This window comes from Scyliorhinus torazame, chromosome 24 (genome assembly GCF_047496885.1).
Source record: "Scyliorhinus torazame isolate Kashiwa2021f chromosome 24, sScyTor2.1, whole genome shotgun sequence".
Classification (NCBI taxonomy): domain Eukaryota; kingdom Metazoa; phylum Chordata; class Chondrichthyes; order Carcharhiniformes; family Scyliorhinidae; genus Scyliorhinus; species Scyliorhinus torazame.
In genome coordinates, this window is record NC_092730.1 from 33,371,426 (window position 1) to 33,383,246 (window position 11,821).

At 45.2% G+C, this 11,821-nt stretch overlaps 2 non-coding genes across 2 annotated transcripts; one reads left to right on the top strand and one right to left on the bottom strand.

Annotated features, from left to right (window-relative positions):
• Nucleotides 1-10,654: 10,654 nt before the first annotated feature.
• On the bottom strand, nt 10,655-10,736 carry trnas-uga (transfer RNA serine (anticodon UGA)). Its single transcript has one exon. It is a non-coding gene; the product is annotated as a tRNA-Ser (tRNA).
• Nucleotides 10,737-11,452: 716 nt separating this feature from the next.
• On the top strand, nt 11,453-11,525 carry trnak-cuu (transfer RNA lysine (anticodon CUU)). Its single transcript has one exon. It is a non-coding gene; the product is annotated as a tRNA-Lys (tRNA).
• The last annotated feature ends 296 nt before the right edge of the window (nt 11,526-11,821 follow it).

Below are 11,821 nucleotides of genomic sequence, written 5' to 3' on the forward strand. Positions count from 1 at the left end.
GAGGTTGAGGGGCGACCTGATAGAGGTATACAAAATTATGAGGGGCATAGACAGAGTGGATAGTCAGAGGCTTTTCCCCAGGGTAGAGGGGTCAATTACTAGGGGGCATAGGTTTAAGGTGAGAGGGGCAAAGTTTAGAGTAGATGTACGAGGCAAGTTTTTTACGCAGAGGGTAGTGGGTGCCTGGAACTCACTACCGGAGGAGGTAGTGGAGGCAGGGACGATAGGGACATTTAAGGGGCATCTTGACAAATATATGAATAGGATGGGAATAGAAGGATACGGACCCAGGAAGTGTAGAAGATTGTAGTTTAGTCGGGCAGTATGGTCGGCACGGGCTTGGAGGGCCGAAGGGCCTGTTCCTGTGCTGTACATTTCTTTGTTCTTTGTTCTTTGTTTGACATTGGCTGTTCGCCCGCGAGGGTCATCGAACCCCGCGGGATCTCTCACCTGGAAACACAAGGGGAGCAGATACAGAGAAACAGCGACCACCTGCAAGTTCCACTCCGAGACACACACCATCCTGGGAAATATATCACCCTTTCTGTGGCCGGCTCACAATCCCGGAACTCCCTCCCTAACAGCACTGTGTGTGTACATACACCACATGGACTTGCAGCGGCTCAAGAAACACGTCACCGCCAAATTGTCAAGGGTAATTAATTTTGGACAATAGTTGTTGACGGATTCAGCGACACCCACATCCCGTCAAATAACTTTTAAAATATTTTGGTAACCGAGTCCCCTGAACTCAGCTCAGAAAGTTCACAAATCACAAAGCAAATTACCTCAAATGTTGATCATCATAAATAATAAACACAGGAAATGCTGGAAATGCTCAGAATTAAACAGTATCTGTGGGGAGAAAACTAGAAGCAGCGTTCCAGCTCTGTGACTGGATCATTTCCTTCTCCCTCAGTGTGAAATCCTGGACTCAGCTGATAAACAGCAAGATGCCAATCACCAGTCATCAGTATCAGAAACAATGAACCTTTCGGATAGCGAGGCCGAGCGGTCTGAGGAGATGGGTTTAGGTTTCAGTCTCTCCGAGGATGCGGGTGGAAATCCAACCGCTGCCAACATTTGTAGGAAAAGCGGCTAAGGTGGGAAATGGAAATAAAAGTGAACGATGTTGCAAAACTCTTGCTCTTATCCCAAAAGATCTTTCCGTTACTGACATTGTTGTGTCCTGTGTAAGTCGAGCTGAACTGATTTGGTGCCGCTTGTTCTCACCTTGGAGCCCGTCAGTCTCCGTATTCCAGGGACCATTTATGACATCATCAAAAACACCCTCCCCTGCTCTCCCCATTCACCAGACTGAAGGGACAATCCCCTCCGCGACCGCTGCTCCGCCGCCAATATCCACTCACTTTCTATCTGCACCTTTCTTTGCAAGTGCAGGAGATGCAACTCCTGCCTTTTTACCCCCTCCCTCCTCATTATCCAAGGGCCCAAAACACTCATCCCAAGTGAACCAGTGAGACACTTGTGCTTTTCAGTTTAATCTCCTGTATCATAGATTATGATCGAATTTACAGTGCAGAAGGAGGCCATTCGCCCCCATCGGTATTTGCTGCCACAATTTGGTCTCATCTACTTCAACAGGTCAGATTACAGACTGTGACCGCTTTGATAAATCTCTGTTCAATCCACAATCATGTCTTTGAGTTTCCTGCCACTTGTCATTTCAATTCTCCACCTCTCCCACTCTGACCTTTCTGTCGTTGGTCATCCGTGTTCCAATGGAGATTAACGGGAACTCGAGTAAAACCACCTCAACATTTAAGTAGCCACCCACAGAACTCCGTCCTCAACATCGAGCTCAGTAATTTTAGGTTATGTTTTGTTTGGTGTGTTTCTTGCCCGTCCCTTTTTTTTTTTGCTTCTCATTGCATTCATTCATTTTGCACTTGGACGGCGGAGAGACAGCTGGAGATTTTTCTAGAATGAATTGTAGAGCTCAAGGCTCAGACAGCGGAAGACGCGGCAGCCATTGATGGAACAATGAAAAGTGCAAATGAGCAAGAGGACAGGGATGGGTTCAGAAAGAGAAAGGGAAATGTCTGGGACTGGACCCGGAACTCCAGTCTGGTAAGTGAGAAATCTACCCCTGAACCGCGAATGTTCACACAGCCGCTCATTCCAAGTGTCCAGTCGGAAACCTGTCTGAAGGAACATGCAGTCTGATAGAGCGCCTGTGATAATCCTCCACTGTCTGATCTAAAGCTGCAACATGAGCTGTTCATCACAGCTGTGATAAACGTGTTGGTGTTAGCATTCAGTGGTGTCGATTCACATCATCCTTGTTTGGAGTTGCCTGTGAGGAACAAACTTCCCGCTGATATGTCTGCCCGGTTTGCAATCTGTCTGAGGAGGGAACAGACTGACTCTGGTCAGCAGCTTGCAAAGATTTTATTTTTGTCGAGAATGGGATTTCTTCTGTGATGTTGTTCTGATGGGAAAGGGGAGAGTGACTGGAGTTGCCTTTCAGAAGGAAGTTCGGGGTGGCAGTTTCACTCACCTGGGGACATTGATAAACTTGTTGCTGATTTATTCAAACCTTGCCTAAAAAGCGACTCTGGTGGGATTCGAACCCACAACCTTTGAATGTCTCACCACGACAGCGACGAGATGTCCAACGCGCTATCCGTTGCGCCACAGAGCCACACCTGCAGCGCTTTCCCATCCCCATATGAGGATTTCTGTAGTTGTCCAACAGGCAGTTCAAAAGTTCAGTAATTCGCACAGTGACGACATTTCAAAACTACTTCATTGTCTGGGAATGTTTTGGGCCGTCCTGTGGTTGTGAAAAGCGCTACAGAAATTCTAGTAAAACTCCGAAAGCACACAGCCAGGTTGGTGCAAAGGGAGGACATGTAGCAGACAAGGAATGAGGCGATTTATTTTTGTAGGAAGAACAGAAGTAGACAATATAAAATAAAGTGTCTATTTACAAAAAAGAGTGCAGGAACAGCGGGACATGTGTCCAAATCATTGAAGGTGACAGAGCAGGCTGTAAGAGTCGTTTATAAATAAAACAGTGTCATGACTTTATTAACAGCGGCACAGAGTACAAGATGACAGAGGGGTCATCTCTCCCTTTTCAGCTCCTGACTGCAGAGGCTTTTCTTGTGAAACCGTTTATTGGAAAACCTCTTTCCCTGGAGGGAGGCGGGAGTTTGGAACTCGCTGCCTGAAAGGTTGGTGGAGCAGAGCCCCTCATAATATCTAAGAAGTGTTTAGATGGGCATTTGCGATCCCAGGGTACACGAGGCGATGATCCAAGTGCTGGGAAATGGGATGAGAATGGTTCGGTGGTTGTTTCTGACCGGCACAGATGCGATGGGCTGAAGGGCCATTTCTCTGCTGTCTGATTCGATGACTTTATGAATGAAATGCAACATGTGTTTGCAGCTGTCTCTGTTTATATCCTGTTGTATTCACAGGAACAAACAAACTGGGCTGGTCGTTGAGCACCTCGAGACTGTTCTGCCCTACATTTAGATTGAGTAAGGGCTCCGTGTATTTTAACTCCAGCTCCCTGACTGGATTTCAGAAACCCTCCACAAACGGCAGTCTTATTGAATAATACAGATCCTAGAGATGGATAATCAGCGACAATCACAGCCAGAGAGACCTGCAATAACCCTCAGAGCAGGAAAGACAACTCACTGTCCTTTGGCCCAACAGCAAAATACTGCGGATGCCGCAAATCTGAAACAAAGACAGAAAATGCTGCAAATATTCAGCTGACACGGCAGCTTCTGTGGAGAGAGGAACAGGTCGTTCCAATGAAGGGTCAGGATCTGAAATGTTAACTATTTCTCTTGTTAGTGATACCACAGATTCGTAAAATATTTCAAGCATTCCGGTTTGTTCAGCTAAACATCCTCACACTCTGTAGCTTAGATCAATCCCAGCAGGGTGTCACTGCGTTTGACCTGATCTGTGTGATTGAACACTTCCTCCATAAAGTCACAGAGTCATAGATGTTTACAGCATGGAAATAGGTCCTTCGGCCCAGCTTGTCCATGTTGCCCAGTTTCTATCACCAAGTTAGTCCCACTTGCCCACATTTGATCCATGTCCCTCTATATTCAACCTGCCCAGGTAAATTTGATTTGATCAAATTAGCATTTGATAAGGTTCCCCATGGTAGGCTTATGGAGAAAGTAAGGAGGCATGGGATAGTGGGAAATTTGGCCAGTTAGATAACGAACTGGCTAACTGATAGAAGTCAGAGAGTGCTGGTGGATGGCAAATATTCAGCCTGGATCCCAGTTACCAGTGGCGTACCGCTGGGTCCTCTGCTGTTTGTGATTTTCATTAATGACTTGGATGAGGGAGTTGAAGGGTGGGTCAGTAAATTTGCAGACGATACGAAGATTGGTGGAGTTGTGGATAGTGAGGAGGGCTGTTGTCGGCTGCAAAGAGACATAGATAGGATGCAGAGCTGGGCTGAGAAGTGGCAGATGGAGTTTAACCCTGAAAAGTGTGAGGTTGTCCATTTTGGAAGGACAAATATGAATGCGGAATACAGGGTTAACGGTAGATTTCTTGGCAATGTGGAGGAGAAGAGAGATCTTGGGGTCTATGTTTATACATCTTTGAAAGTTGCCACTCAAGTGGATAGAGCTGTGAAGAAGGCCTATGGTGTGCTCGCGTTCATTAACAGAGGGATTGAATTTAAGAGCCGTGAGGTGATGATGCAGCTGTACAAAACTTTGGTAAGGCCACAGTTGGAGTACTGTGTACAGTTCTGGTCGCCTCATTTTAGGAAGGATGTGGAAGCTTTGGAAAAGGTGCAAAGAAGATTTACCAGGATGTTGCCTGGAATGGAGAGTAGGTCTTACGAGGAAAGGTTGAGGGTGCTAGGCCTTTTCTCATTAGAACGGAGAAGGATGAGGGGCGACTTGATAGAGGTTTATAAGATGATCAGGGGAACACATAGAGTAGACAGTCAGAGACATTTTCCCCGGGTGGAACAAACCATTACAAGGGGACATAAATTTAAGGTGAAAGGTGGAAGATATAGGAGGGATATCAGAGGTAGGTTCTTTACCCAGAGAGTAGTGGGGGCATGGAATCACTGCCTGTGGAAGTAGTTGAGTCGGAACCATTAGGGACCTTGAAGCAGCTATTGGATAGGTACATGGATTACGGTACAATGATATAGTGTAGATTTATTTGTTCTTAAGGGCAGCACGGTAGCATTGTGGATAGCACAATTGCTTCACAGCTCCAGGGTCCCAGGTTCGATTCCGGCTTGGGTCACTGTCTGTGCGGAGTCTGCACGTCCTCCCCGTGTCTGCGTGGATTCCCTCCGGGTGCTCCGGTTTCCTCCCACAGTCCAAAGATGTGCAGGTTAGGTGAATTGGCCAATGATAAATTGCCCTTAATGTTCAAAATTGCCCTTGGTGTTGGTTGGAGGTGTTGACTTTGGGTAGGGTGCTCTTTCCAGGAGCCGGTGCAGAATCAAAGGGCCGAATGGCCTCCTTCTGCACTGTAAATTCAATGATAATCTATGATTAATCTAGGACAAAGGTTCGGCACAACATCGTGGGCCGAAGGGCCTGTTCTGTGCTGTATGTTCTATGTAAATATCTCACTTTATTTTAAAGGAAAACATTGTACCGATTCTACACTGCCTCTGGCAGCCCATTTCGGATGCTCACCACCCTCCGCATGAAAGCAAATCCTCTCTGGTCTCTTTTGCATCTCTCCCCTCTCACCTCAAACCTATGCCCTTTAGGCTCCTCTACCTTTGGGAACATATGTTGACAATCTGCCTGATCTATGCTCCTCATTATTTTATTGACCTCTATCAGTTCACCTCGAAGCCTCCGACGCTCCAGGGAAAAAATCCAAGCCTGTCCAGTCTCTCCTTATAACCCAGAGGACCAAGTCCTGGTAGCATCCTCGTAAATCTCTTCGGCACTCTTTCTAGTTTACCAATATACTTCCCATAATAGGGTGACTAGAACTGAATATAGTATTTCATTTGTGCTCTTACCAATGTATTGTACAACTTCTAATAAGACGTCCCGACTCCTTTATTCAATATCCTGATCAATAAAACCGAGCATGCTGAATGGCTTCTTCACCACCCTGTCCACCTGCGACTCTACTTACAAGGAGCTCCGAACTTGTACCCCTAGATCTCTTTGTTCTGTAATTCTCCCCAAAGAATACAACAGCGCAAAATCTGTCTTTGTTCCAGAATTGCAGGTTTAACTTGTCCTTCACTTTCCAGTGGATAATTTACAGACATTTTAACACAAGGACTGAATTCAGTCCAATGGTTAATGCTTTCGACTAGAAATCAACTGGATTTTTCCCTTTGACTTCAGTCCTGCTCCCAGAGAATCTGTTCAGTCGTTAAAATAATGTTTTCTTTTGAATCCTTTATTTCCACCGAATGTTGACGCTGAAATTCCTCACAGTTCTCTCCATTGTTATCTACTCTGCGGGTATTGACTGCACCGTCTATTTGAGACATGCTCACAAGGCTGTGAGAGAGGCTTTCTTTCAGGTTTTAGGCCTCTTTTGGTCATCAAACAAAAACCGGATATCTGCAGAGGAACTCGGAATACCAAACCTCTCTTCCCAGGATGAACTTAGTCAGGGGACAAAATGTTGTTTGAATACAGAATAAAAGGTTTGAGGATTTGGGGTGAGATTCCTGGAGATTTGGGAAGAGAGCGATGTTGTGGAGCATTGTGACAATAGCAGGATACGAGTTTGGGAGATTACCCAGTCTGTGTGGGGGGCTGGGGGAAGGAAATTGTCTTGCCTTCCCACCCAAGTTGAATGTTGGGGTTGAGGTGGTGATCAGATTCCGTGCGGAGGGTGAAATCCTTTCACTGAATTTCAAATTTACAGCTCAGGTCCTCGAGGAATCGCTGCTGTATTCCCAGGAGGTGGTGGTCTCATTCTTAAAGCAAAAAACTTCAATCCAGGACCGGTTTGTCAATAAGAACAAGCTGGAGGATTGTGATGATAGAAACTGTTCAGCACTGATTCACTTTATTCATTGTTGTGTCCTGGAATAAACAAGTGGATTGTAGCTGTCCATTAAAAACGCAAATAGAATTCGGAAGTTTCTGGCCAGTAACTTCACAATGTCCACTATTACATCACTCAGCATCCTCAGCTGCATCACATCTGGTCCACATGACATGTCACCATTACCTACAGCCAGTCTTTCTCATTCCTCTTTGACATAAGTTTTATACAAAAGAAAACAATTACGAATGGTCGATGAGGAAAGTGAGCACTTTTATTGAAGGGAGTTTAAAGAAACCTTTGTGATAAAGAAGTGGGATTAAGGAAATGAAAGTAACAATAAGCGGAATGAAGGCACGGGTTGTTCCTGGACTGACTGTAGAATTTGCTGTTTATTTATTCAATAGAGATTTCAGGCCAATTGTATTTGATGTCATTAAGGAGATTAACATTGAAGGAAGCATGTCGTTGTCTATAATATGTGATTACCTCCTTTTATCAAAATTGCTCTGATAGATGGGATTCAAAGAATTGGAGTCATATGGCATTCCTGTGGATTGTTAGATCCTTGCGAGGGTTCAAACAAATCCTTTGGAAAACCGCCAAGACCGAGGAGATTGTGCAGTGGAGATTGACTGGAGTGGTATCAGTGGTGAAGAGTGTGCTTCCGGAAGATGTATGTCCAATATTGCAAACCAGGCTGCACATTCAGAACCTTCTTACCAACTTCTCATCGATGAGAAGGATGCACTGGTGAAAATCTTCCATGAATCCTTAAATTCTGGAAAATCGCAGCGTGTTTACTTCAGACAGGCATCATAATGAGCGCAGGCTGGTAGTGCCGGAGAGCCTGTTCCTGTGCTGTACTGTTCTTTATGGAAAACTGCCAACATAACACCCTTATTCGAAAAGGGAGGGAGACAGAAACAGATAACTAAATGTCTGTCATGTGGAAACTGTTAGAGTCCATTCTAAAGGTTATAATAGCAGAATATTTAGCAATATATAACATAATGAAACAGATTCAGCATGGCTTCAAGAAGGGCACATCATGCATGACAATCTGTTCTAATTATTTGAAGTGGTAATGTTCAGGATAAATAAAGGGGAATCCTGCCTCCAGCTGCCTCCCTACCTCCAGCTCCCTCCATCTGCTTCTCTCACAATATCACCCATTGTGTCACTCACCTCTTTTCCCCCCTCTCACCCTTCCTCGCTTTTCCTATCCGCCCTCTATCTCTAATCCATTTCCCTTTCTCTGGGATCTGCCTTGTCTCCAGGCTCCCACTGACCCCGGGTTCGGGGACTCTCAGGCCGGCCAGGGCTCTTTAACCGGCTCCATTCACAGGAAAAAAGACTTCAGTTTGCACAATATCATCCGCTCTCTCTGAAACCCCCAAACTGAAATTCAGACTCACCGTGAAGGTGAAGACTGCGAGGGCGGCATGGCGGCACAGTGGTTAGCACTGCTGCCTCACGGCGCCGAGGTGCCAGGTTCGATCCCGGCAATGGGTCACTCGCCGTGTCGAGTTTGCACATTCTCCCGTGTTTGCGTGAGTTTCGTCCCCTGAATCCTATGATGTGCAAGCGAGGTGGATTGGCCACGCTAAATTGCCCCTTAATTGGGAAAAATGAATTGGGTACTGAAAATTGTTTAAAAACAAGGTGAAGACTGCGGGTCCCTCTCCTGCTGTTTAACACAGATCACTACAACTGGGCACAGTGAGCAGAAAGAAATTCGTGTTGTTTGTGTACATTTCACTCCAATTTGAAACGCTCCTGAATGAAAGTGTCTGTGTCACACGGCCCCCGTTCAGCCAGGAGATTGCACCAGTCCACAATAAATGTATTTAAGCAATTTATTTCTGATGTTCTGTGTGTCATTACATAGGACCCTTACTCTGATCTGAGACCTTACCTTGTCCTTGTGCCCTGATGCTGCACTTTTCATCCTGTTTCGGTAATAACTTTTTACTGGTATTAATTATGTAACTTACTTAGTGATTAATTTATTCAGACACTAGGAGTTTTTTAAGCTCATTTTGTAGACGGAACTTTGCGTGGTTCGTATTTCTGGCCCGTTTAACCCACCTATTTACTATTGCTTCAGACTGAGAACTTAGTTATTAATGTTGAAGATTGTCGTTAATTTAAACTATGTTTCCACTCAAAACAAATTGATGCTGGTTGTTAGATATGAAACCCATGGGTGATGAGAACAATTGGTGAAATTTATTTGAGGAGTGTCCACTCCTTTTCTGTCCTGACCTGCGATATTTAATTAAATAATTCACCACTGTGATGGATAGGAACTGAACCTGGGACATGCTGGGACAGTCACCACTATACCACCACCTGTCCCCGGGCTATGCCACCCGCTCTGTATTTATAGAACGAATACACAAACAATGAAGCGGGGGAATGTATTAAATCAGAGATTGGATATTCTTGTAACCAATATAGCTGTAATGGGAATCTTTCATTTTCCGATAGATCGGGATGAGCTGGGTCGCTCAGTCAGAAATCAGATATCTGGGGATTTAAATGTGATTACTGCAATGATAATATTTAAACATGTTGATGTTATTTTGCTCCAATTGAAGCGTGTCACGAATACATTACCTTGTTGCACAACTTGCTTTCAGCCAGGAGATGGCAGCAGTGCGCAATAGTTTGGGTCTCCTGTTTGTGTCCACAGATCTAGATAGGAATGGAGCTGCTGCTGCCCGGGGAGCTGCCAAGCAAGAGGCACAGATATTGACCAACTGCACCCGCTCCAAATAGATTCCCCAAATTACTGAACAAATCAAAACAAGCACAAATCATATTTTAAGAAACTATGACAGTGACTCTGAAAACAATACACCAACACCTCTGAAATAATCGATTTGCTGTAACTAATTAAAGATGAACTGTTTCAATATCAGCCGTAGTTCCTTACCAGTTCTCAGACAGGCACCGACTGGTTAGAAGTTTGCTTCACTTTTCAAGGTCCGGCTCAATAAAATCAATCACAGGCCCATGATCTGCTTTCCTCCTGTTCTCAGACACATCCACTTTGTACAAGGGCGCACTAACTGGTTTTCAGAGTAAGAGTCAGACTGCAGTCACCTCGTTCTCTCTCGATCCCTTTATCTCAGAGCCACCTCACAACCAGCAATGGAACTTCTCACAGAGCCAAGAATGGAATAGGTTGTCGATTCTTCCACTGATTCAGGACCGTCCATCACCAGGACGTATTCGTCCAAAAGAGTTGGGATGAAATAGGGCTGAGTTTCACTGTATCCAATCAGTCCCCGGAGAAGCACAAAAACAGTGAGTGAGGGAGAGAGAAAGAAACAAAGAATCAGATAGAGAGATAAAATATGTTCCATTTCTACCACGATCTTTTGACACAAATACATTCAGCTGAATGAAAGCAAACCACGTTTCCATTCGCTGCCGTTGCTGCTTCTCCTTCCAAACGTTGCAGGAAACGTTATTATTTATTGATTGTTGTTTTGAGTGCGGGCTTCTTTATATTTCGTTCAGTTTCCCCCAAAAATGTTAAATATCTGACTGAACACGAACCGTTCATTTACAAACATTCCGATTCGTTCTCGAGTCAGTGGCTTGTGCGGTGAGTTCACCAAATATTTCGAATCACAGTCGATGTGAGCAGAGCTCGAACCAGCGTGGGGAATCCCCATTGGATTTCAAGTCCAACGCCTTAACCACTCGGCCATCGCAGCTGTGTCTACTGTGTCATTCATTAGTAATTTGGTCGATAGAATACATTCTAAAACCAGCCTGGAATCACTCCAGGAAGTTACTGCATTCAAACGATCAACGGGGCCCCGGGGTTTATGTGAGGACGGGTTGAATCTGCGTGGAAAGTGACCATTGGATTTGGAGAGAAGCCTCGAGAGACTCGAAAACCTCAGCTCCCTAAACGCACAATTCCACTGATTAAATAGTTTGTGAAACAACATCAGTTACATTGGAAATATATTAGAAATTCCAATGGAACAGAGCCACACTTCCCAGTCTGGAAGTAAATCAAAGTGATGAAATCTCGGAATTACAGCACAGAAGGAGACCTGTGCAGGCCGAATGGTCACATGATGACCTGATGACGCAACGAACATGATCACGTGTCTGGATTCCGGCAGTTCTCCCCGGATCGCGGTCAGAGCACAAGCCAGGAGCCGCTGTTCAACTATTAAGTCAGATATTTTTTATTACAAGTCTTCGGTCGCCAGTCATTGAGAGAGCAGCATTTCTACATGGTGTCAGGAGTGGGCAGTATGGCAGAAGGACTCCACCGCATCAACATCCTTGGATCAGAGAATCGTAGAATATCCAGCTCAGAAGGAAGCCATTCGGCCCAATGAGTCAGCACTGTCCCTCCGAATGAGCACCACAGCAACTCTCTTCAAGAAGAGGTTTAAGGGGTAGTGCAGCACCAGCCCGGTTAGCTCAGTCGGTAGAGCATGGGACTCTTAATCTCAGGTTCGTGGGTTCGAGCCCCACGTTGGGCGCGTCTATATTATTATCTGAAAATATTGATGCTGAATGAGCTTCCTTGATGACAAGATTTAATAAATCTGGAATTGAAATTTCGGCTCAATAATGGCGGAGAAAGGTTCTGCTTCAGGCGGATCATAATTCCACAATTGGGAATGATTTGACACAACCACAGTGAAGATCTGTCACCGGCCGAGTCACGGTTCCATGACAGAGAGAACAGTTACACAGCAGAGAGCTCAGTTCCTCAGCAAAGAGCACGGTTATACAGCAGAAAGCTCAGTTACACAGCAGAGAGCACAGTTACACA